At 46.4% G+C, this 26,417-nt stretch overlaps 12 non-coding genes across 12 annotated transcripts; all 12 read right to left on the bottom strand.

Moving 5' to 3' along the window:
• Positions 1–658: 658 nt before the first annotated feature.
• LOC130319425 (U2 spliceosomal RNA) lies at positions 659–849 on the bottom strand. The gene has a single exon (XR_008865618.1). It is a non-coding gene; the product is annotated as a U2 spliceosomal RNA (small nuclear RNA).
• Positions 850–2,940: 2,091 nt separating this feature from the next.
• On the bottom strand, positions 2,941–3,131 carry LOC130319424 (U2 spliceosomal RNA). Its single transcript, XR_008865617.1, has one exon. It is a non-coding gene; the product is annotated as a U2 spliceosomal RNA (small nuclear RNA).
• A 2,092-nt stretch (positions 3,132–5,223) lies between these two features.
• LOC130319423 (U2 spliceosomal RNA) lies at positions 5,224–5,414 on the bottom strand. The gene has a single exon (XR_008865616.1). It is a non-coding gene; the product is annotated as a U2 spliceosomal RNA (small nuclear RNA).
• Positions 5,415–7,499: 2,085 nt separating this feature from the next.
• LOC130319422 (U2 spliceosomal RNA) lies at positions 7,500–7,690 on the bottom strand. The gene has a single exon (XR_008865615.1). It is a non-coding gene; the product is annotated as a U2 spliceosomal RNA (small nuclear RNA).
• Positions 7,691–9,769: 2,079 nt separating this feature from the next.
• LOC130319421 (U2 spliceosomal RNA) lies at positions 9,770–9,960 on the bottom strand. The gene has a single exon (XR_008865614.1). It is a non-coding gene; the product is annotated as a U2 spliceosomal RNA (small nuclear RNA).
• A 2,085-nt stretch (positions 9,961–12,045) lies between these two features.
• On the bottom strand, positions 12,046–12,236 carry LOC130319420 (U2 spliceosomal RNA). The gene has a single exon (XR_008865613.1). It is a non-coding gene; the product is annotated as a U2 spliceosomal RNA (small nuclear RNA).
• Positions 12,237–14,315: 2,079 nt separating this feature from the next.
• LOC130319419 (U2 spliceosomal RNA) lies at positions 14,316–14,506 on the bottom strand. The gene has a single exon (XR_008865612.1). It is a non-coding gene; the product is annotated as a U2 spliceosomal RNA (small nuclear RNA).
• A 2,102-nt stretch (positions 14,507–16,608) lies between these two features.
• Positions 16,609–16,799, bottom strand: LOC130319418 (U2 spliceosomal RNA). Its single transcript, XR_008865611.1, has one exon. It is a non-coding gene; the product is annotated as a U2 spliceosomal RNA (small nuclear RNA).
• A 2,094-nt stretch (positions 16,800–18,893) lies between these two features.
• LOC130319416 (U2 spliceosomal RNA) lies at positions 18,894–19,084 on the bottom strand. The gene has a single exon (XR_008865609.1). It is a non-coding gene; the product is annotated as a U2 spliceosomal RNA (small nuclear RNA).
• A 2,089-nt stretch (positions 19,085–21,173) lies between these two features.
• LOC130319414 (U2 spliceosomal RNA) lies at positions 21,174–21,364 on the bottom strand. The gene has a single exon (XR_008865608.1). It is a non-coding gene; the product is annotated as a U2 spliceosomal RNA (small nuclear RNA).
• A 2,097-nt stretch (positions 21,365–23,461) lies between these two features.
• LOC130319413 (U2 spliceosomal RNA) lies at positions 23,462–23,652 on the bottom strand. The gene has a single exon (XR_008865607.1). It is a non-coding gene; the product is annotated as a U2 spliceosomal RNA (small nuclear RNA).
• Positions 23,653–25,737: 2,085 nt separating this feature from the next.
• Positions 25,738–25,928, bottom strand: LOC130319412 (U2 spliceosomal RNA). Its single transcript, XR_008865606.1, has one exon. It is a non-coding gene; the product is annotated as a U2 spliceosomal RNA (small nuclear RNA).
• Between the last annotated feature and the right edge of the window lie 489 nt (positions 25,929–26,417).

Raw genomic sequence — 26,417 nt, 5'->3', positions numbered from 1 at the left:
CATAGCCTAACCCTCTGTACTTTGGTCTATATTGATGCGGGACATAGACAGCCAGCTGATGACCAATCCATTAGTGCAATGGATGGCTGGAAGCATTTGTCTTTGCCTTTGCAATACCACAGAAGCAATGCATGGTCAATGTACAGCAATGACACACCTGTGTGAACAGCCAGGAGACCCCCCCCCCCCCCCCCCATGTTATGTTACATAGTTACATAGTTAGTACGGTCGAAAAAAGACATATGTCCATCACGTTCAACCAGGGAATTAAGGGGTAGGGGTGTGGCGCGATATTGGGGAAGGGATGAGATTTTATATTTCTTCATAAGCATTAATCTTATTTTGTCAATTAGGAACATTCAGCACCCACCCGCTATCAAGGCAGCTGCCTATCATGTCATGCCCTACCTGCACAGGTGTGCTGGCTACTCAAATGATCCAATTAAGGAGGCCATTTAGTCAGCAGCAGCAGAAGTCCTGTGCCTGGACGCTCCAACAGGGGCCAGACACAAGCAGAAGCAGAAGCAGCAGAAGCAGCAGCAGCACCACCTTTTGTTTTTTGGCTGCAGCAGCAGCAAGGCCCACAGGGCTGGCTAGCTAGCTAGCCAGCAAGCAGGTAGCAATGAAAGTAGGAATCTTTCTTTTTAACCCTGTAAGGGGGTGGTGCACTGTACCCGAAGATACTGCCATATCGGGTCAATGCATAGGGCGACGGAAGCAAGCTTCGAAATCGGCCCCCGTTCTCAAAAATCCATTTAATATATGGTCCCCAGATAGGGGACGTATCAGATATTAAACTGATAAGAACAGATACTACACTTGATCTTAGCCAAAAGGCCGAGAAGCGATAACCGTGAAAGGGGCGGGCCCAACAAGGTCCCCTTCATGGGCACTATCACTGCTTGCTGTCAGGGAGGCTGCCAGACAATTTTCCATGCACACTCTGGGCTGGGGGGCAGTCAACCACCAGTACACACAGCAGAACCTAAACCCATACCATTATTGCTAAGCAGCAAGACAGGGGCCCATTGCACTCCCACGGGGCCTTTTTAAATGCAATCCATAACCCGGATTTGCCAGGAACCCTTCTTACTCCTCCTACTTGCATGTGACACTGGGCTTAGGATCTGCATAGGAAACACACACACAAGCACACACCTACCTTTGTTGCCTGCAGATGCCTCCTTGGCTGTCCCCAAACGGTATCAAACCAACACCCACGGGAAGCTGTAAGCATAGAGGACATGCCTGCACCCCATTGGACTTACCTGTGTGGGTTAAATCCGGGTTATTTGACAACCTATGGCGGTGATGGTTCTGCTCAGGCAGAGCAGTGCTGATGCTCCTCATAAAGCTGTCGCTGCTGTGAAGGTTCTAGGTGACATCACAAATCCCTTTGGTTACATACACAACAAAGCTGGGTTGTTGTTGTTTACACTCTGCAAGGCCTGTGGAAGTGAGTGACATCATAGCACTGTAGTTCTGAGGGTTCAAGATGGATGCAACAATCTCCTGTTGCTTCTATGAAGGCCGTAATAGACGACATCACCAAACAGCTCCATAGTCACATACACAGCAAAGGAGAGATGTTGTTTACACCTAGTGATGTCAGTGGTATTGAGTGACATCACAGCACAGTGCTAAGGCTCCTGGGCCTGGACACAGCAGCGGCTGCAATATCTCAACGGAGAATACGTTTATATCTATGTGTGTGTGTGCGCATATATATATATATATATATATATATATATATATATATATATTTCTCCGCCGAAATCACTTTTAAACCCATTTCCACCTTTTTTTCCCTTCTCTTCCTCTTACTTTTTTTTCACGTTTTTTTACGTTTTTCTCCTTTTCGCCTCTTTTCTGGGCGTATTATTCTTCTTTTTCTTCTTTTTTTTCGTCTAATGCATACCCCATCAGTGCAGCAATGCTTATTCAATACCGCCAGCAGATGGAGACACTGGGGGATAATTTTCTAAGGATTTATACTGATTTTTCCTGTCTGAATTTGTCGCACAGAAAGTTGCAGGCCAAATATGTGTGACATTTCTGCGACTTTAGCTTCTAGAGCATTTTTACAACATTATACATAGGTGCTGAATACATAAAAAGCGACTGTTCAGCGACAGACAAGTCGCATCGGCTGAAAGTAGGCCAGAATGTCAGTCCATGTTGGAGCAGGTTTAGATACAGTCTAAAGCATAGATCTCAAAGTCTGTGCACAGAATTTAGCAAGGGCCTCGCACCTTCTGATGCATCAGGTAGGTGCACAATAGCATAGCCTAACCCTCTGTACTTTGGTCTATATTGATGCGGGACATAGACAGCCAGCTGATGACCAATCCATTAGTGCAATGGATGGCTGGAAGCATTTGTCTTTGCCTTTGCAATACCACAGAAGCAATGCATGGTCAATGTACAGCAATGACACACCTGTGTGAACAGCCAGGAGACCCCCCCCCCCCCCCCCCATGTTATGTTACATAGTTACATAGTTAGTACGGTCGAAAAAAGACATATGTCCATCACGTTCAACCAGGGAATTAAGGGGTAGGGGTGTGGCGCGATATTGGGGAAGGGATGAGATTTTATATTTCTTCATAAGCATTAATCTTATTTTGTCAATTAGGAACATTCAGCACCCACCCGCTATCAAGGCAGCTGCCTATCATGTCATGCCCTACCTGCACAGGTGTGCTGGCTACTCAAATGATCCAATTAAGGAGGCCATTTAGTCAGCAGCAGCAGAAGTCCTGTGCCTGGACGCTCCAACAGGGGCCAGACACAAGCAGAAGCAGAAGCAGCAGAAGCAGCAGCAGCACCACCTTTTGTTTTTTGGCTGCAGCAGCAGCAAGGCCCACAGGGCTGGCTAGCTGGCTAGCCAGCAAGCAGGTAGCAATGAAAGTAGGAATCTTTCTTTTTAACCCTGTAAGGGGGTGGTGCACTGTACCCGAAGATACTGCCATATCGGGTCAATGCATAGGGCGACGGAAGCAAGCTTCGAAATCGGCCCCCGTTCTCAAAAATCCATTTAATATATGGTCCCCAGATAGGGGACGTATCAGATATTAAACTGATAAGAACAGATACTACACTTGATCTTAGCCAAAAGGCCGAGAAGCGATAACCGTGAAAGGGGCGGGCCCAACAAGGTCCCCTTCATGGGCACTATCACTGCTTGCTGTCAGGGAGGCTGCCAGACAATTTTCCATGCACACTCTGGGCTGGGGGGCAGTCAACCACCAGTACACACAGCAGAACCTAAACCCATACCATTATTGCTAAGCAGCAAGACAGGGGCCCATTGCACTCCCACGGGGCCTTTTTAAATGCAATCCATAACCCGGATTTGCCAGGAACCCTTCTTACTCCTCCTACTTGCATGTGACACTGGGCTTAGGATCTGCATAGGAAACACACACACAAGCACACACCTACCTTTGTTGCCTGCAGATGCCTCCTTGGCTGTCCCCAAACGGTATCAAACCAACACCCACGGGAAGCTGTAAGCATAGAGGACATGCCTGCACCCCATTGGACTTACCTGTGTGGGTTAAATCCGGGTTATTTGACAACCTATGGCGGTGATGGTTCTGCTCAGGCAGAGCAGTGCTGATGCTCCTCATAAAGCTGTCGCTGCTGTGAAGGTTCTAGGTGACATCACAAATCCCTTTGGTTACATACACAACAAAGCTGGGTTGTTGTTGTTTACACTCTGCAAGGCCTGTGGAAGTGAGTGACATCATAGCACTGTAGTTCTGAGGGTTCAAGATGGATGCAACAATCTCCTGTTGCTTCTATGAAGGCCGTAATAGACGACATCACCAAACAGCTCCATAGTCACATACACAGCAAAGGAGAGATGTTGTTTACACCTAGTGATGTCAGTGGTATTGAGTGACATCACAGCACAGTGCTAAGGCTCCTGGGCCTGGACACAGCAGCGGCTGCAATATCTCAACGGAGAATACGTTTATATCTATGTGTGTGTGTGCGCATATATATATATATATATATATATATATATATATATATATATATTTCTCCGCCGAAATCACTTTTAAACCCATTTCCACCTTTTTTTCCCTTCTCTTCCTCTTACTTTTTTTTCACGTTTTTTTACGTTTTTCTCCTTTTCGCCTCTTTTCTGGGCGTATTATTCTTCTTTTTCTTCTTTTTTTTCGTCTAATGCATACCCCATCAGTGCAGCAATGCTTATTCAATACCGCCAGCAGATGGAGACACTGGGGGATAATTTTCTAAGGATTTATACTGATTTTTCCTGTCTGAATTTGTCGCACAGAAAGTTGCAGGCCAAATATGTGTGACATTTCTGCGACTTTAGCTTCTAGAGCATTTTTACAACATTATACATAGGTGCTGAATACATAAAAAGCGACTGTTCAGCGACAGACAAGTCGCATCGGCTGAAAGTAGGCCAGAATGTCAGTCCATGTTGGAGCAGGTTTAGATACAGTCTAAAGCATAGATCTCAAAGTCTGTGCACAGAATTTAGCAAGGGCCTCGCACCTTCTGATGCATCAGGTAGGTGCACAATAGCATAGCCTAACCCTCTGTACTTTGGTCTATATTGATGCGGGACATAGACAGCCAGCTGATGACCAATCCATTAGTGCAATGGATGGCTGGAAGCATTTGTCTTTGCCTTTGCAATACCACAGAAGCAATGCATGGTCAATGTACAGCAATGACACACCTGTGTGAACAGCCAGGAGACCCCCCCCCCCCCCCCCATGTTATGTTACATAGTTACATAGTTAGCACGGTCGAAAAAAGACATATGTCCATCACGTTCAACCAGGGAATTAAGGGGTAGGGGTGTGGCGCGATATTGGGGAAGGGATGAGATTTTATATTTCTTCATAAGCATTAATCTTATTTTGTCAATTAGGAACATTCAGCACCCACCCGCTATCAAGGCAGCTGCCTATCATGTCATGCCCTACCTGCACAGGTGTGCTGGCTACTCAAATGATCCAATTAAGGAGGCCATTTAGTCAGCAGCAGCAGAAGTCCTGTGCCTGGACGCTCCAACAGGGGCCAGACACAAGCAGAAGCAGAAGCAGCAGAAGCAGCAGCAGCACCACCTTTTGTTTTTTGGCTGCAGCAGCAGCAAGGCCCACAGGGCTGGCTAGCTGGCTAGCCAGCAAGCAGGTAGCAATGAAAGTAGGAATCTTTCTTTTTAACCCTGTAAGGGGGTGGTGCACTGTACCCGAAGATACTGCCATATCGGGTCAATGCATAGGGCGACGGAAGCAAGCTTCGAAATCGGCCCCCGTTCTCAAAAATCCATTTAATATATGGTCCCCAGATAGGGGACGTATCAGATATTAAACTGATAAGAACAGATACTACACTTGATCTTAGCCAAAAGGCCGAGAAGCGATAACCGTGAAAGGGGCGGGCCCAACAAGGTCCCCTTCATGGGCACTATCACTGCTTGCTGTCAGGGAGGCTGCCAGACAATTTTCCATGCACACTCTGGGCTGGGGGGCAGTCAACCACCAGTACACACAGCAGAACCTAAACCCATACCATTATTGCTAAGCAGCAAGACAGGGGCCCATTGCACTCCCACGGGGCCTTTTTAAATGCAATCCATAACCCGGATTTGCCAGGAACCCTTCTTACTCCTCCTACTTGCATGTGACACTGGGCTTAGGATCTGCATAGGAAACACACACACAAGCACACACCTACCTTTGTTGCCTGCAGATGCCTCCTTGGCTGTCCCCAAACGGTATCAAACCAACACCCACGGGAAGCTGTAAGCATAGAGGACATGCCTGCACCCCATTGGACTTACCTGTGTGGGTTAAATCCGGGTTATTTGACAACCTATGGCGGTGATGGTTCTGCTCAGGCAGAGCAGTGCTGATGCTCCTCATAAAGCTGTCGCTGCTGTGAAGGTTCTAGGTGACATCACAAATCCCTTTGGTTACATACACAACAAAGCTGGGTTGTTGTTGTTTACACTCTGCAAGGCCTGTGGAAGTGAGTGACATCATAGCACTGTAGTTCTGAGGGTTCAAGATGGATGCAACAATCTCCTGTTGCTTCTATGAAGGCCGTAATAGACGACATCACCAAACAGCTCCATAGTCACATACACAGCAAAGGAGAGATGTTGTTTACACCTAGTGATGTCAGTGGTATTGAGTGACATCACAGCACAGTGCTAAGGCTCCTGGGCCTGGACACAGCAGCGGCTGCAATATCTCAACGGAGAATACGTTTATATCTATGTGTGTGTGTGCGCATATATATATATATATATATATATATATATATATATATATATATATTTCTCCGCCGAAATCACTTTTAAACCCATTTCCACCTTTTTTTCCCTTCTCTTCCTCTTACTTTTTTTTCACGTTTTTTTACGTTTTTCTCCTTTTCGCCTCTTTTCTGGGCGTATTATTCTTCTTTTTCTTCTTTTTTTTCGTCTAATGCATACCCCATCAGTGCAGCAATGCTTATTCAATACCGCCAGCAGATGGAGACACTGGGGGATAATTTTCTAAGGATTTATACTGATTTTTCCTGTCTGAATTTGTCGCACAGAAAGTTGCAGGCCAAATATGTGTGACATTTCTGCGACTTTAGCTTCTAGAGCATTTTTACAACATTATACATAGGTGCTGAATACATAAAAAGCGACTGTTCAGCGACAGACAAGTCGCATCGGCTGAAAGTAGGCCAGAATGTCAGTCCATGTTGGAGCAGGTTTAGATACAGTCTAAAGCATAGATCTCAAAGTCTGTGCACAGAATTTAGCAAGGGCCTCGCACCTTCTGATGCATCAGGTAGGTGCACAATAGCATAGCCTAACCCTCTGTACTTTGGTCTATATTGATGCGGGACATAGACAGCCAGCTGATGACCAATCCATTAGTGCAATGGATGGCTGGAAGCATTTGTCTTTGCCTTTGCAATACCACAGAAGCAATGCATGGTCAATGTACAGCAATGACACACCTGTGTGAACAGCCAGGAGACCCCCCCCATGTTATGTTACATAGTTACATAGTTAGTACGGTCGAAAAAAGACATATGTCCATCACGTTCAACCAGGGAATTAAGGGGTAGGGGTGTGGCGCGATATTGGGGAAGGGATGAGATTTTATATTTCTTCATAAGCATTAATCTTATTTTGTCAATTAGGAACATTCAGCACCCACCCGCTATCAAGGCAGCTGCCTATCATGTCATGCCCTACCTGCACAGGTGTGCTGGCTACTCAAATGATCCAATTAAGGAGGCCATTTAGTCAGCAGCAGCAGAAGTCCTGTGCCTGGACGCTCCAACAGGGGCCAGACACAAGCAGAAGCAGAAGCAGCAGAAGCAGCAGCAGCACCACCTTTTGTTTTTTGGCTGCAGCAGCAGCAAGGCCCACAGGGCTGGCTAGCTAGCTAGCCAGCAAGCAGGTAGCAATGAAAGTAGGAATCTTTCTTTTTAACCCTGTAAGGGGGTGGTGCACTGTACCCGAAGATACTGCCATATCGGGTCAATGCATAGGGCGACGGAAGCAAGCTTCGAAATCGGCCCCCGTTCTCAAAAATCCATTTAATATATGGTCCCCAGATAGGGGACGTATCAGATATTAAACTGATAAGAACAGATACTACACTTGATCTTAGCCAAAAGGCCGAGAAGCGATAACCGTGAAAGGGGCGGGCCCAACAAGGTCCCCTTCATGGGCACTATCACTGCTTGCTGTCAGGGAGGCTGCCAGACAATTTTCCATGCACACTCTGGGCTGGGGGGCAGTCAACCACCAGTACACACAGCAGAACCTAAACCCATACCATTATTGCTAAGCAGCAAGACAGGGGCCCATTGCACTCCCACGGGGCCTTTTTAAATGCAATCCATAACCCGGATTTGCCAGGAACCCTTCTTACTCCTCCTACTTGCATGTGACACTGGGCTTAGGATCTGCATAGGAAACACACACACAAGCACACACCTACCTTTGTTGCCTGCAGATGCCTCCTTGGCTGTCCCCAAACGGTATCAAACCAACACCCACGGGAAGCTGTAAGCATAGAGGACATGCCTGCACCCCATTGGACTTACCTGTGTGGGTTAAATCCGGGTTATTTGGCAACCTATGGCGGTGATGGTTCTGCTCAGGCAGAGCAGTGCTGATGCTCCTCATAAAGCTGTCGCTGCTGTGAAGGTTCTAGGTGACATCACAAATCCCTTTGGTTACATACACAACAAAGCTGGGTTGTTGTTGTTTACACTCTGCAAGGCCTGTGGAAGTGAGTGACATCATAGCACTGTAGTTCTGAGGGTTCAAGATGGATGCAACAATCTCCTGTTGCTTCTATGAAGGCCGTAATAGACGACATCACCAAACAGCTCCATAGTCACATACACAGCAAAGGAGAGATGTTGTTTACACCTAGTGATGTCAGTGGTATTGAGTGACATCACAGCACAGTGCTAAGGCTCCTGGGCCTGGACACAGCAGCGGCTGCAATATCTCAACGGAGAATACGTTTATATCTATGTGTGTGTGTGCGCATATATATATATATATATATATATATATATTTCTCCGCCGAAATCACTTTTAAACCCATTTCCACCTTTTTTTCCCTTCTCTTCCTCTTACTTTTTTTTCACGTTTTTTTACGTTTTTCTCCTTTTCGCCTCTTTTCTGGGCGTATTATTCTTCTTTTTCTTCTTTTTTTTCGTCTAATGCATACCCCATCAGTGCAGCAATGCTTATTCAATACCGCCAGCAGATGGAGACACTGGGGGATAATTTTCTAAGGATTTATACTGATTTTTCCTGTCTGAATTTGTCGCACAGAAAGTTGCAGGCCAAATATGTGTGACATTTCTGCGACTTTAGCTTCTAGAGCATTTTTACAACATTATACATAGGTGCTGAATACATAAAAAGCGACTGTTCAGCGACAGACAAGTCGCATCGGCTGAAAGTAGGCCAGAATGTCAGTCCATGTTGGAGCAGGTTTAGATACAGTCTAAAGCATAGATCTCAAAGTCTGTGCACAGAATTTAGCAAGGGCCTCGCACCTTCTGATGCATCAGGTAGGTGCACAATAGCATAGCCTAACCCTCTGTACTTTGGTCTATATTGATGCGGGACATAGACAGCCAGCTGATGACCAATCCATTAGTGCAATGGATGGCTGGAAGCATTTGTCTTTGCCTTTGCAATACCACAGAAGCAATGCATGGTCAATGTACAGCAATGACACACCTGTGTGAACAGCCAGGAGACACCCCCCCCCCCCCCCCATGTTATGTTACATAGTTACATAGTTAGCACGGTCGAAAAAAGACATATGTCCATCACGTTCAACCAGGGAATTAAGGGGTAGGGGTGTGGCGCGATATTGGGGAAGGGATGAGATTTTATATTTCTTCATAAGCATTAATCTTATTTTGTCAATTAGGAACATTCAGCACCCACCCGCTATCAAGGCAGCTGCCTATCATGTCATGCCCTACCTGCACAGGTGTGCTGGCTACTCAAATGATCCAATTAAGGAGGCCATTTAGTCAGCAGCAGCAGAAGTCCTGTGCCTGGACGCTCCAACAGGGGCCAGACACAAGCAGAAGCAGAAGCAGCAGAAGCAGCAGCAGCACCACCTTTTGTTTTTTGGCTGCAGCAGCAGCAAGGCCCACAGGGCTGGCTAGCTGGCTAGCCAGCAAGCAGGTAGCAATGAAAGTAGGAATCTTTCTTTTTAACCCTGTAAGGGGGTGGTGCACTGTACCCGAAGATACTGCCATATCGGGTCAATGCATAGGGCGACGGAAGCAAGCTTCGAAATCGGCCCCCGTTCTCAAAAATCCATTTAATATATGGTCCCCAGATAGGGGACGTATCAGATATTAAACTGATAAGAACAGATACTACACTTGATCTTAGCCAAAAGGCCGAGAAGCGATAACCGTGAAAGGGGCGGGCCCAACAAGGTCCCCTTCATGGGCACTATCACTGCTTGCTGTCAGGGAGGCTGCCAGACAATTTTCCATGCACACTCTGGGCTGGGGGGCAGTCAACCACCAGTACACACAGCAGAACCTAAACCCATACCATTATTGCTAAGCAGCAAGACAGGGGCCCATTGCACTCCCACGGGGCCTTTTTAAATGCAATCCATAACCCGGATTTGCCAGGAACCCTTCTTACTCCTCCTACTTGCATGTGACACTGGGCTTAGGATCTGCATAGGAAACACACACACAAGCACACACCTACCTTTGTTGCCTGCAGATGCCTCCTTGGCTGTCCCCAAACGGTATCAAACCAACACCCACGGGAAGCTGTAAGCATAGAGGACATGCCTGCACCCCATTGGACTTACCTGTGTGGGTTAAATCCGGGTTATTTGACAACCTATGGCGGTGATGGTTCTGCTCAGGCAGAGCAGTGCTGATGCTCCTCATAAAGCTGTCGCTGCTGTGAAGGTTCTAGGTGACATCACAAATCCCTTTGGTTACATACACAACAAAGCTGGGTTGTTGTTGTTTACACTCTGCAAGGCCTGTGGAAGTGAGTGACATCATAGCACTGTAGTTCTGAGGGTTCAAGATGGATGCAACAATCTCCTGTTGCTTCTATGAAGGCCGTAATAGACGACATCACCAAACAGCTCCATAGTCACATACACAGCAAAGGAGAGATGTTGTTTACACCTAGTGATGTCAGTGGTATTGAGTGACATCACAGCACAGTGCTAAGGCTCCTGGGCCTGGACACAGCAGCGGCTGCAATATCTCAACGGAGAATACGTTTATATCTATGTGTGTGTGTGCGCATATATATATATATATATATATATATATATATATATATATATATATTTCTCCGCCGAAATCACTTTTAAACCCATTTCCACCTTTTTTTCCCTTCTCTTCCTCTTACTTTTTTTTCACGTTTTTTTACGTTTTTCTCCTTTTCGCCTCTTTTCTGGGCGTATTATTCTTCTTTTTCTTCTTTTTTTTCGTCTAATGCATACCCCATCAGTGCAGCAATGCTTATTCAATACCGCCAGCAGATGGAGACACTGGGGGATAATTTTCTAAGGATTTATACTGATTTTTCCTGTCTGAATTTGTCGCACAGAAAGTTGCAGGCCAAATATGTGTGACATTTCTGCGACTTTAGCTTCTAGAGCATTTTTACAACATTATACATAGGTGCTGAATACATAAAAAGCGACTGTTCAGCGACAGACAAGTCGCATCGGCTGAAAGTAGGCCAGAATGTCAGTCCATGTTGGAGCAGGTTTAGATACAGTCTAAAGCATAGATCTCAAAGTCTGTGCACAGAATTTAGCAAGGGCCTCGCACCTTCTGATGCATCAGGTAGGTGCACAATAGCATAGCCTAACCCTCTGTACTTTGGTCTATATTGATGCGGGACATAGACAGCCAGCTGATGACCAATCCATTAGTGCAATGGATGGCTGGAAGCATTTGTCTTTGCCTTTGCAATACCACAGAAGCAATGCATGGTCAATGTACAGCAATGACACACCTGTGTGAACAGCCAGGAGACCCCCCCCATGTTATGTTACATAGTTACATAGTTAGTACGGTCGAAAAAAGACATATGTCCATCACGTTCAACCAGGGAATTAAGGGGTAGGGGTGTGGCGCGATATTGGGGAAGGGATGAGATTTTATATTTCTTCATAAGCATTAATCTTATTTTGTCAATTAGGAACATTCAGCACCCACCCGCTATCAAGGCAGCTGCCTATCATGTCATGCCCTACCTGCACAGGTGTGCTGGCTACTCAAATGATCCAATTAAGGAGGCCATTTAGTCAGCAGCAGCAGAAGTCCTGTGCCTGGACGCTCCAACAGGGGCCAGACACAAGCAGAAGCAGAAGCAGCAGAAGCAGCAGCAGCACCACCTTTTGTTTTTTGGCTGCAGCAGCAGCAAGGCCCACAGGGCTGGCTAGCTAGCTAGCCAGCAAGCAGGTAGCAATGAAAGTAGGAATCTTTCTTTTTAACCCTGTAAGGGGGTGGTGCACTGTACCCGAAGATACTGCCATATCGGGTCAATGCATAGGGCGACGGAAGCAAGCTTCGAAATCGGCCCCCGTTCTCAAAAATCCATTTAATATATGGTCCCCAGATAGGGGACGTATCAGATATTAAACTGATAAGAACAGATACTACACTTGATCTTAGCCAAAAGGCCGAGAAGCGATAACCGTGAAAGGGGCGGGCCCAACAAGGTCCCCTTCATGGGCACTATCACTGCTTGCTGTCAGGGAGGCTGCCAGACAATTTTCCATGCACACTCTGGGCTGGGGGGCAGTCAACCACCAGTACACACAGCAGAACCTAAACCCATACCATTATTGCTAAGCAGCAAGACAGGGGCCCATTGCACTCCCACGGGGCCTTTTTAAATGCAATCCATAACCCGGATTTGCCAGGAACCCTTCTTACTCCTCCTACTTGCATGTGACACTGGGCTTAGGATCTGCATAGGAAACACACACACAAGCACACACCTACCTTTGTTGCCTGCAGATGCCTCCTTGGCTGTCCCCAAACGGTATCAAACCAACACCCACGGGAAGCTGTAAGCATAGAGGACATGCCTGCACCCCATTGGACTTACCTGTGTGGGTTAAATCCGGGTTATTTGGCAACCTATGGCGGTGATGGTTCTGCTCAGGCAGAGCAGTGCTGATGCTCCTCATAAAGCTGTCGCTGCTGTGAAGGTTCTAGGTGACATCACAAATCCCTTTGGTTACATACACAACAAAGCTGGGTTGTTGTTGTTTACACTCTGCAAGGCCTGTGGAAGTGAGTGACATCATAGCACTGTAGTTCTGAGGGTTCAAGATGGATGCAACAATCTCCTGTTGCTTCTATGAAGGCCGTAATAGACGACATCACCAAACAGCTCCATAGTCACATACACAGCAAAGGAGAGATGTTGTTTACACCTAGTGATGTCAGTGGTATTGAGTGACATCACAGCACAGTGCTAAGGCTCCTGGGCCTGGACACAGCAGCGGCTGCAATATCTCAACGGAGAATACGTTTATATCTATGTGTGTGTGTGCGCATATATATATATATATATATATATATATATTTCTCCGCCGAAATCACTTTTAAACCCATTTCCACCTTTTTTTCCCTTCTCTTCCTCTTACTTTTTTTTCACGTTTTTTTACGTTTTTCTCCTTTTCGCCTCTTTTCTGGGCGTATTATTCTTCTTTTTCTTCTTTTTTTTCGTCTAATGCATACCCCATCAGTGCAGCAATGCTTATTCAATACCGCCAGCAGATGGAGACACTGGGGGATAATTTTCTAAGGATTTATACTGATTTTTCCTGTCTGAATTTGTCGCACAGAAAGTTGCAGGCCAAATATGTGTGACATTTCTGCGACTTTAGCTTCTAGAGCATTTTTACAACATTATACATAGGTGCTGAATACATAAAAAGCGACTGTTCAGCGACAGACAAGTCGCATCGGCTGAAAGTAGGCCAGAATGTCAGTCCATGTTGGAGCAGGTTTAGATACAGTCTAAAGCATAGATCTCAAAGTCTGTGCACAGAATTTAGCAAGGGCCTCGCACCTTCTGATGCATCAGGTAGGTGCACAATAGCATAGCCTAACCCTCTGTACTTTGGTCTATATTGATGCGGGACATAGACAGCCAGCTGATGACCAATCCATTAGTGCAATGGATGGCTGGAAGCATTTGTCTTTGCCTTTGCAATACCACAGAAGCAATGCATGGTCAATGTACAGCAATGACACACCTGTGTGAACAGCCAGGAGACCCCCCCCCCCCCCCCCCATGTTATGTTACATAGTTACATAGTTAGTACGGTCGAAAAAAGACATATGTCCATCACGTTCAACCAGGGAATTAAGGGGTAGGGGTGTGGCGCGATATTGGGGAAGGGATGAGATTTTATATTTCTTCATAAGCATTAATCTTATTTTGTCAATTAGGAACATTCAGCACCCACCCGCTATCAAGGCAGCTGCCTATCATGTCATGCCCTACCTGCACAGGTGTGCTGGCTACTCAAATGATCCAATTAAGGAGGCCATTTAGTCAGCAGCAGCAGAAGTCCTGTGCCTGGACGCTCCAACAGGGGCCAGACACAAGCAGAAGCAGAAGCAGCAGAAGCAGCAGCAGCACCACCTTTTGTTTTTTGGCTGCAGCAGCAGCAAGGCCCACAGGGCTGGCTAGCTGGCTAGCCAGCAAGCAGGTAGCAATGAAAGTAGGAATCTTTCTTTTTAACCCTGTAAGGGGGTGGTGCACTGTACCCGAAGATACTGCCATATCGGGTCAATGCATAGGGCGACGGAAGCAAGCTTCGAAATCGGCCCCCGTTCTCAAAAATCCATTTAATATATGGTCCCCAGATAGGGGACGTATCAGATATTAAACTGATAAGAACAGATACTACACTTGATCTTAGCCAAAAGGCCGAGAAGCGATAACCGTGAAAGGGGCGGGCCCAACAAGGTCCCCTTCATGGGCACTATCACTGCTTGCTGTCAGGGAGGCTGCCAGACAATTTTCCATGCACACTCTGGGCTGGGGGGCAGTCAACCACCAGTACACACAGCAGAACCTAAACCCATACCATTATTGCTAAGCAGCAAGACAGGGGCCCATTGCACTCCCACGGGGCCTTTTTAAATGCAATCCATAACCCGGATTTGCCAGGAACCCTTCTTACTCCTCCTACTTGCATGTGACACTGGGCTTAGGATCTGCATAGGAAACACACACACAAGCACACACCTACCTTTGTTGCCTGCAGATGCCTCCTTGGCTGTCCCCAAACGGTATCAAACCAACACCCACGGGAAGCTGTAAGCATAGAGGACATGCCTGCACCCCATTGGACTTACCTGTGTGGGTTAAATCCGGGTTATTTGACAACCTATGGCGGTGATGGTTCTGCTCAGGCAGAGCAGTGCTGATGCTCCTCATAAAGCTGTCGCTGCTGTGAAGGTTCTAGGTGACATCACAAATCCCTTTGGTTACATACACAACAAAGCTGGGTTGTTGTTGTTTACACTCTGCAAGGCCTGTGGAAGTGAGTGACATCATAGCACTGTAGTTCTGAGGGTTCAAGATGGATGCAACAATCTCCTGTTGCTTCTATGAAGGCCGTAATAGACGACATCACCAAACAGCTCCATAGTCACATACACAGCAAAGGAGAGATGTTGTTTACACCTAGTGATGTCAGTGGTATTGAGTGACATCACAGCACAGTGCTAAGGCTCCTGGGCCTGGACACAGCAGCGGCTGCAATATCTCAACGGAGAATACGTTTATATCTATGTGTGTGTGTGCGCATATATATATATATATATATATATATATATATATATATATTTCTCCGCCGAAATCACTTTTAAACCCATTTCCACCTTTTTTTCCCTTCTCTTCCTCTTACTTTTTTTTCACGTTTTTTTACGTTTTTCTCCTTTTCGCCTCTTTTCTGGGCGTATTATTCTTCTTTTTCTTCTTTTTTTTCGTCTAATGCATACCCCATCAGTGCAGCAATGCTTATTCAATACCGCCAGCAGATGGAGACACTGGGGGATAATTTTCTAAGGATTTTATACAGATTTTTCCTGTCTGAATTTGTCGCACAGAAAGTTGCAGGCCAAATATGTGTGACATTTCTGCGACTTTAGCTTCTAGAGCATTTTTACAACATTATACATAGGTGCTGAATACATAAAAAGCGACTGTTCAGCGACAGACAAGTCGCATCGGCTGAAAGTAGGCCAGAATGTCAGTCCATGTTGGAGCAGGTTTAGATACAGTCTAAAGCATAGATCTCAAAGTCTGTGCACAGAATTTAGCAAGGGCCTCGCACCTTCTGATGCATCAGGTAGGTGCACAATAGCATAGCCTAACCCTCTGTACTTTGGTCTATATTGATGCGGGGGTCTATATTGATGCGGGACATAGACAGCCAGCTGATGACCAATCCATTAGTGCAATGGATGGCTGGAAGCATTTGTCTTTGCCTTTGCAATACCACAGAAGCAATGCATGGTCAATGTACAGCAATGACACACCTGTGTGAACAGCCAGGAGACCCCCCCCCCCCATGTTATGTTACATAGTTACATAGTTAGTACGGTCGAAAAAAGACATATGTCCATCACGTTCAACCAGGGAATTAAGGGGTAGGGGTGTGGCGCGATATTGGGGAAGGGATGAGATTTTATATTTCTTCATAAGCATTAATCTTATTTTGTCAATTAGGAACATTCAGCACCCACCCGCTATCAAGGCAGCTGCCTATCATGTCATGCCCTACCTGCACAGGTGTGCTGGCTACTCAAATGATCCAATTAAGGAGGCCATTTAGTCAGCAGCAGCAGAAGTCCTGTGCCTGGACGCTCCAACAGGGGCCAGACACAAGCAGAAGCAGAAGCAGCAGAAGCAGCAGCAGCACCACCTTTTGTTTTTTGGCTGCAGCAGCAGCAAGGCCCACAGGGCTGGCTAGCTGGCTAGCCAGCAAGCAGGTAGCAATGAAAGTAGGAATCTTTCTTTTTAACCCTGTAAGGGGGTGGTGCACTGTACCCGAAGATACTGCCATATCGGGTCAATGCATAGGGCGACGGAAGCAAGCTTCGAAATCGGCCCCCGTTCTCAAAAATCCATTTAATATATGGTCCCCAGATAGGGGACGTATCAGATATTAAACTGATAAGAACAGATACTACACTTGATCTTAGCCAAAAGGCCGAGAAGCGATAACCGTGAAAGGGGCGGGCCCAACAAGGTCCCCTTCATGGGCACTATCACTGCTTGCTGTCAGGGAGGCTGCCAGACAATTTTCCATGCACACTCTGGGCTGGGGGGCAGTCAACCACCAGTACACACAGCAGAACCTAAACCCATACCATTATTGCTAAGCAGCAAGACAGGGGCCCATTGCACTCCCACGGGGCCTTTTTAAATGCAATCCATAACCCGGATTTGCCAGGAACCCTTCTTACTCCTCCTACTTGCATGTGACACTGGGCTTAGGATCTGCATAGGAAACACACACACAAGCACACACCTACCTTTGTTGCCTGCAGATGCCTCCTTGGCTGTCCCCAAACGGTATCAAACCAACACCCACGGGAAGCTGTAAGCATAGAGGACATGCCTGCACCCCATTGGACTTACCTGTGTGGGTTAAATCCGGGTTATTTGACAACCTATGGCGGTGATGGTTCTGCTCAGGCAGAGCAGTGCTGATGCTCCTCATAAAGCTGTCGCTGCTGTGAAGGTTCTAGGTGACATCACAAATCCCTTTGGTTACATACACAACAAAGCTGGGTTGTTGTTGTTTACACTCTGCAAGGCCTGTGGAAGTGAGTGACATCATAGCACTGTAGTTCTGAGGGTTCAAGATGGATGCAACAATCTCCTGTTGCTTCTATGAAGGCCGTAATAGACGACATCACCAAACAGCTCCATAGTCACATACACAGCAAAGGAGAGATGTTGTTTACACCTAGTGATGTCAGTGGTATTGAGTGACATCACAGCACAGTGCTAAGGCTCCTGGGCCTGGACACAGCAGCGGCTGCAATATCTCAACGGAGAATACGTTTATATCTATGTGTGTGTGTGCGCATATATATATATATATATATATATATATATATATATATATATATATATTTCTCCGCCGAAATCACTTTTAAACCCATTTCCACCTTTTTTTCCCTTCTCTTCCTCTTACTTTTTTTTCACGTTTTTTTACGTTTTTCTCCTTTTCGCCTCTTTTCTGGGCGTATTATTCTTCTTTTTCTTCTTTTTTTTCGTCTAATGCATACCCCATCAGTGCAGCAATGCTTATTCAATACCGCCAGCAGATGGAGACACTGGGGGATAATTTTCTAAGGATTTATACTGATTTTTCCTGTCTGAATTTGTCGCACAGAAAGTTGCAGGCCAAATATGTGTGACATTTCTGCGACTTTAGCTTCTAGAGCATTTTTACAACATTATACATAGGTGCTGAATACATAAAAAGCGACTGTTCAGCGACAGACAAGTCGCATCGGCTGAAAGTAGGCCAGAATGTCAGTCCATGTTGGAGCAGGTTTAGATACAGTCTAAAGCATAGATCTCAAAGTCTGTGCACAGAATTTAGCAAGGGCCTCGCACCTTCTGATGCATCAGGTAGGTGCACAATAGCATAGCCTAACCCTCTGTACTTTGGTCTATATTGATGCGGGACATAGACAGCCAGCTGATGACCAATCCATTAGTGCAATGGATGGCTGGAAGCATTTGTCTTTGCCTTTGCAATACCACAGAAGCAATGCATGGTCAATGTACAGCAATGACACACCTGTGTGAACAGCCAGGAGACCCCCCCCCCCCCCCATGTTATGTTACATAGTTACATAGTTAGTACGGTCGAAAAAAGACATATGTCCATCACGTTCAACCAGGGAATTAAGGGGTAGGGGTGTGGCGCGATATTGGGGAAGGGATGAGATTTTATATTTCTTCATAAGCATTAATCTTATTTTGTCAATTAGGAACATTCAGCACCCACCCGCTATCAAGGCAGCTGCCTATCATGTCATGCCCTACCTGCACAGGTGTGCTGGCTACTCAAATGATCCAATTAAGGAGGCCATTTAGTCAGCAGCAGCAGAAGTCCTGTGCCTGGACGCTCCAACAGGGGCCAGACACAAGCAGAAGCAGAAGCAGCAGAAGCAGCAGCAGCACCACCTTTTGTTTTTTGGCTGCAGCAGCAGCAAGGCCCACAGGGCTGGCTAGCTGGCTAGCCAGCAAGCAGGTAGCAATGAAAGTAGGAATCTTTCTTTTTAACCCTGTAAGGGGGTGGTGCACTGTACCCGAAGATACTGCCATATCGGGTCAATGCATAGGGCGACGGAAGCAAGCTTCGAAATCGGCCCCCGTTCTCAAAAATCCATTTAATATATGGTCCCCAGATAGGGGACGTATCAGATATTAAACTGATAAGAACAGATACTACACTTGATCTTAGCCAAAAGGCCGAGAAGCGATAACCGTGAAAGGGGCGGGCCCAACAAGGTCCCCTTCATGGGCACTATCACTGCTTGCTGTCAGGGAGGCTGCCAGACAATTTTCCATGCACACTCTGGGCTGGGGGGCAGTCAACCACCAGTACACACAGCAGAACCTAAACCCATACCATTATTGCTAAGCAGCAAGACAGGGGCCCATTGCACTCCCACGGGGCCTTTTTAAATGCAATCCATAACCCGGATTTGCCAGGAACCCTTCTTACTCCTCCTACTTGCATGTGACACTGGGCTTAGGATCTGCATAGGAAACACACACACAAGCACACACCTACCTTTGTTGCCTGCAGATGCCTCCTTGGCTGTCCCCAAACGGTATCAAACCAACACCCACGGGAAGCTGTAAGCATAGAGGACATGCCTGCACCCCATTGGACTTACCTGTGTGGGTTAAATCCGGGTTATTTGACAACCTATGGCGGTGATGGTTCTGCTCAGGCAGAGCAGTGCTGATGCTCCTCATAAAGCTGTCGCTGCTGTGAAGGTTCTAGGTGACATCACAAATCCCTTTGGTTACATACACAACAAAGCTGGGTTGTTGTTGTTTACACTCTGCAAGGCCTGTGGAAGTGAGTGACATCATAGCACTGTAGTTCTGAGGGTTCAAGATGGATGCAACAATCTCCTGTTGCTTCTATGAAGGCCGTAATAGACGACATCACCAAACAGCTCCATAGTCACATACACAGCAAAGGAGAGATGTTGTTTACACCTAGTGATGTCAGTGGTATTGAGTGACATCACAGCACAGTGCTAAGGCTCCTGGGCCTGGACACAGCAGCGGCTGCAATATCTCAACGGAGAATACGTTTATATCTATGTGTGTGTGTGCGCATATATATATATATATATATATATATATATATATATATATATATATTCTCCGCCGAAATCACTTTTAAACCCATTTCCACCTTTTTTTCCCTTCTCTTCCTCTTACTTTTTTTTCACGTTTTTTTACGTTTTTCTCCTTTTCGCCTCTTTTCTGGGCGTATTATTCTTCTTTTTCTTCTTTTTTTTCGTCTAATGCATACCCCATCAGTGCAGCAATGCTTATTCAATACCGCCAGCAGATGGAGACACTGGGGGATAATTTTCTAAGGATTTATACTGATTTTTCCTGTCTGAATTTGTCGCACAGAAAGTTGCAGGCCAAATATGTGTGACATTTCTGCGACTTTAGCTTCTAGAGCATTTTTACAACATTATACATAGGTGCTGAATACATAAAAAGCGACTGTTCAGCGACAGACAAGTCGCATCGGCTGAAAGTAGGCCAGAATGTCAGTCCATGTTGGAGCAGGTTTAGATACAGTCTAAAGCATAGATCTCAAAGTCTGTGCACAGAATTTAGCAAGGGCCTCGCACCTTCTGATGCATCAGGTAGGTGCACAATAGCATAGCCTAACCCTCTGTACTTTGGTCTATATTGATGCGGGACATAGACAGCCAGCTGATGACCAATCCATTAGTGCAATGGATGGCTGGAAGCATTTGTCTTTGCCTTTGCAATACCACAGAAGCAATGCATGGTCAATGTACAGCAATGACACACCTGTGTGAACAGCCAGGAGACCCCCCCCCCCCCATGTTATGTTACATAGTTACATAGTTAGTACGGTCGAAAAAAGACATATGTCCATCACGTTCAACCAGGGAATTAAGGGGTAGGGGTGTGGCGCGATATTGGGGAAGGGATGAGATTTTATATTTCTTCATAAGCATTAATCTTATTTTGTCAATTAGGAACATTCAGCACCCACCCGCTATCAAGGCAGCTGCCTATCATGTCATGCCCTACCTGCACAGGTGTGCTGGCTACTCAAATGATCCAATTAAGGAGGCCATTTAGTCAGCAGCAGCAGAAGTCCTGTGCCTGGACGCTCCAACAGGGGCCAGACACAAGCAGAAGCAGAAGCAGCAGAAGCAGCAGCAGCACCACCTTTTGTTTTTTGGCTGCAGCAGCAGCAAGGCCCACAGGGCTGGCTAGCTGGCTAGCCAGCAAGCAGGTAGCAATGAAAGTAGGAATCTTTCTTTTTAACCCTGTAAGGGGGTGGTGCACTGTACCCGAAGATACTGCCATATCGGGTCAATGCATAGGGCGACGGAAGCAAGCTTCGAAATCGGCCCCCGTTCTCAAAAATCCATTTAATATATGGTCCCCAGATAGGGGACGTATCAGATATTAAACTGATAAGAACAGATACTACACTTGATCTTAGCCAAAAGGCCGAGAAGCGATAACCGTGAAAGGGGCGGGCCCAACAAGGTCCCCTTCATGGGCACTATCACTGCTTGCTGTCAGGGAGGCTGCCAGACAATTTTCCATGCACACTCTGGGCTGGGGGGCAGTCAACCACCAGTACACACAGCAGAACCTAAACCCATACCATTATTGCTAAGCAGCAAGACAGGGGCCCATTGCACTCCCACGGGGCCTTTTTAAATGCAATCCATAACCCGGATTTGCCAGGAACCCTTCTTACTCCTCCTACTTGCATGTGACACTGGGCTTAGGATCTGCATAGGAAACACACACACAAGCACACACCTACCTTTGTTGCCTGCAGATGCCTCCTTGGCTGTCCCCAAACGGTATCAAACCAACACCCACGGGAAGCTGTAAGCATAGAGGACATGCCTGCACCCCATTGGACTTACCTGTGTGGGTTAAATCCGGGTTATTTGACAACCTATGGCGGTGATGGTTCTGCTCAGGCAGAGCAGTGCTGATGCTCCTCATAAAGCTGTCGCTGCTGTGAAGGTTCTAGGTGACATCACAAATCCCTTTGGTTACATACACAACAAAGCTGGGTTGTTGTTGTTTACACTCTGCAAGGCCTGTGGAAGTGAGTGACATCATAGCACTGTAGTTCTGAGGGTTCAAGATGGATGCAACAATCTCCTGTTGCTTCTATGAAGGCCGTAATAGACGACATCACCAAACAGCTCCATAGTCACATACACAGCAAAGGAGAGATGTTGTTTACACCTAGTGATGTCAGTGGTATTGAGTGACATCACAGCACAGTGCTAAGGCTCCTGGGCCTGGACACAGCAGCGGCTGCAATATCTCAACGGAGAATACGTTTATATCTATGTGTGTGTGTGCGCATATATATATATATATATATATATATATATATATATATATATATATTCTCCGCCGAAATCACTTTTAAACCCATTTCCACCTTTTTTTCCCTTCTCTTCCTCTTACTTTTTTTTCACGTTTTTTTACGTTTTTCTCCTTTTCGCCTCTTTTCTGGGCGTATTATTCTTCTTTTTCTTCTTTTTTTTCGTCTAATGCATACCCCATCAGTGCAGCAATGCTTATTCAATACCGCCAGCAGATGGAGACACTGGGGGATAATTTTCTAAGGATTTATTTTATACTGATTTTTCCTGTCTGAATTTGTCGCACAGAAAGTTGCAGGCCAAATATGTGTGACATTTCTGCGACTTTAGCTTCTAGAGCATTTTTACAACATTATACATAGGTGCTGAATACATAAAAAGCGACTGTTCAGCGACAGACAAGTCGCATCGGCTGAAAGTAGGCCAGAATGTCAGTCCATGTTGGAGCAGGTTTAGATACAGTCTAAAGCATAGATCTCAAAGTCTGTGCACAGAATTTAGCAAGGGCCTCGCACCTTCTGATGCATCAGGTAGGTGCACAATAGCATAGCCTAACCCTCTGTACTTTGGTCTATATTGATGCGGGACATAGACAGCCAGCTGATGACCAATCCATTAGTGCAATGGATGGCTGGAAGCATTTGTCTTTGCCTTTGCAATACCACAGAAGCAATGCATGGTCAATGTACAGCAATGACACACCTGTGTGAACAGCCAGGAGACCCCCCCCCCCCCCCCATGTTATGTTACATAGTTACATAGTTAGTACGGTCGAAAAAAGACATATGTCCATCACGTTCAACCAGGGAATTAAGGGGTAGGGGTGTGGCGCGATATTGGGGAAGGGATGAGATTTTATATTTCTTCATAAGCATTAATCTTATTTTGTCAATTAGGAACATTCAGCACCCACCCGCTATCAAGGCAGCTGCCTATCATGTCATGCCCTACCTGCACAGGTGTGCTGGCTACTCAAATGATCCAATTAAGGAGGCCATTTAGTCAGCAGCAGCAGAAGTCCTGTGCCTGGACGCTCCAACAGGGGCCAGACACAAGCAGAAGCAGAAGCAGCAGAAGCAGCAGCAGCACCACCTTTTGTTTTTTGGCTGCAGCAGCAGCAAGGCCCACAGGGCTGGCTAGCTGGCTAGCCAGCAAGCAGGTAGCAATGAAAGTAGGAATCTTTCTTTTTAACCCTGTAAGGGGGTGGTGCACTGTACCCGAAGATACTGCCATATCGGGTCAATGCATAGGGCGACGGAAGCAAGCTTCGAAATCGGCCCCCGTTCTCAAAAATCCATTTAATATATGGTCCCCAGATAGGGGACGTATCAGATATTAAACTGATAAGAACAGATACTACACTTGATCTTAGCCAAAAGGCCGAGAAGCGATAACCGTGAAAGGGGCGGGCCCAACAAGGTCCCCTTCATGGGCACTATCACTGCTTGCTGTCAGGGAGGCTGCCAGACAATTTTCCATGCACACTCTGGGCTGGGGGGCAGTCAACCACCAGTACACACAGCAGAACCTAAACCCATACCATTATTGCTAAGCAGCAAGACAGGGGCCCATTGCACTCCCACGGGGCCTTTTTAAATGCAATCCATAACCCGGATTTGCCAGGAACCCTTCTTACTCCTCCTACTTGCATGTGACACTGGGCTTAGGATCTGCATAGGAAACACACACACAAGCACACACCTACCTTTGTTGCCTGCAGATGCCTCCTTGGCTGTCCCCAAACGGTATCAAACCAACACCCACGGGAAGCTGTAAGCATAGAGGACATGCCTGCACCCCATTGGACTTACCTGTGTGGGTTAAATCCGGGTTATTTGACAACCTATGGCGGTGATGGTTCTGCTCAGGCAGAGCAGTGCTGATGCTCCTCATAAAGCTGTCGCTGCTGTGAAGGTTCTAGGTGACATCACAAATCCCTTTGGTTACATACACAACAAAGCTGGGTTGTTGTTGTTTACACTCTGCAAGGCCTGTGGAAGTGAGTGACATCATAGCACTGTAGTTCTGAGGGTTCAAGATGGATGCAACAATCTCCTGTTGCTTCTATGAAGGCCGTAATAGACGACATCACCAAACAGCTCCATAGTCACATACACAGCAAAGGAGAGATGTTGTTTACACCTAGTGATGTCAGTGGTATTGAGTGACATCACAGCACAGTGCTAAGGCTCCTGGGCCTGGACACAGCAGCGGCTGCAATATCTCAACGGAGAATACGTTTATATCTATGTGTGTGTGTGCGCATATATATATATATATATATATATATATATATATATATATATATTTCTCCGCCGAAATCACTTTTAAACCCATTTCCACCTTTTTTTCCCTTCTCTTCCTCTTACTTTTTTTTCACGTTTTTTTACGTTTTTCTCCTTTTCGCCTCTTTTCTGGGCGTATTATTCTTCTTTTTCTTCTTTTTTTTCGTCTAATGCATACCCCATCAGTGCAGCAATGCTTATTCAATACCGCCAGCAGATGGAGACACTGGGGGATAATTTTCTAAGGATTTATACTGATTTTTCCTGTCTGAATTTGTCGCACAGAAAGTTGCAGGCCAAATATGTGTGACATTTCTGCGACTTTAGCTTCTAGAGCATTTTTACAACATTATACATAGGTGCTGAATACATAAAAAGCGACTGTTCAGCGACAGACAAGTCGCATCGGCTGAAAGTAGGCCAGAATGTCAGTCCATGTTGGAGCAGGTTTAGATACAGTCTAAAGCATAGATCTCAAAGTCTGTGCACAGAATTTAGCAAGGGCCTCGCACCTTCTGATGCATCAGGTAGGTGCACAATAGCATAGCCTAACCCTCTGTACTTTGGTCTATATTGATGCGGGACATAGACAGCCAGCTGATGACCAATCCATTAGTGCAATGGATGGCTGGAAGCATTTGTCTTTGCCTTTGCAATACCACAGAAGCAATGCATGGTCAATGTACAGCAATGACACACCTGTGTGAACAGCCAGGAGACCCCCCCCCCCCCATGTTATGTTACATAGTTACATAGTTAGTACGGTCGAAAAAAGACATATGTCCATCACGTTCAACCAGGGAATTAAGGGGTAGGGGTGTGGCGCGATATTGGGGAAGGGATGAGATTTTATATTTCTTCATAAGCATTAATCTTATTTTGTCAATTAGGAACATTCAGCACCCACCCGCTATCAAGGCAGCTGCCTATCATGTCATGCCCTACCTGCACAGGTGTGCTGGCTACTCAAATGATCCAATTAAGGAGGCCATTTAGTCAGCAGCAGCAGAAGTCCTGTGCCTGGACGCTCCAACAGGGGCCAGACACAAGCAGAAGCAGCAGAAGCAGCAGCAGCAGCACCACCTTTTGTTTTTTGGCTGCAGCAGCAGCAAGGCCCACAGGGCTGGCTAGCTGGCTAGCCAGCAAGCAGGTAGCAATGAAAGTAGGAATCTTTCTTTTTAACCCTGTAAGGGGGTGGTGCACTGTACCCGAAGATACTGCCATATCGGGTCAATGCATAGGGCGACGGAAGCAAGCTTCGAAATCGGCCCCCGTTCTCAAAAATCCATTTAATATATGGTCCCCAGATAGGGGACGTATCAGATATTAAACTGATAAGAACAGATACTACACTTGATCTTAGCCAAAAGGCCGAGAAGCGATAACCGTGAAAGGGGCGGGCCCAACAAGGTCCCCTTCATGGGCACTATCACTGCTTGCTGTCAGGGAGGCTGCCAGACAATTTTCCATGCACACTCTGGGCTGGGGGGCAGTCAACCACCAGTACACACAGCAGAACCTAAACCCATACCATTATTGCTAAGCAGCAAGACAGGGGCCCATTGCACTCCCACGGGGCCTTTTTAAATGCAATCCATAACCCGGATTTGCCAGGAACCCTTCTTACTCCTCCTACTTGCATGTGACACTGGGCTTAGGATCTGCATAGGAAACACACACACAAGCACACACCTACCTTTGTTGCCTGCAGATGCCTCCTTGGCTGTCCCCAAACGGTATCAAACCAACACCCACGGGAAGCTGTAAGCATAGAGGACATGCCTGCACCCCATTGGACTTACCTGTGTGGGTTAAATCCGGGTTATTTGACAACCTATGGCGGTGATGGTTCTGCTCAGGCAGAGCAGTGCT

This window comes from Hyla sarda, unplaced genomic scaffold (assembly GCF_029499605.1).
Source record: "Hyla sarda isolate aHylSar1 unplaced genomic scaffold, aHylSar1.hap1 scaffold_2128, whole genome shotgun sequence".
In the NCBI taxonomy this organism is placed as follows: Eukaryota; Metazoa; Chordata; class Amphibia; order Anura; family Hylidae; genus Hyla; species Hyla sarda.
Note: the sequence above shows the minus strand (reverse complement) of the source record. Positions and strands in the feature narration are given on the sequence as shown.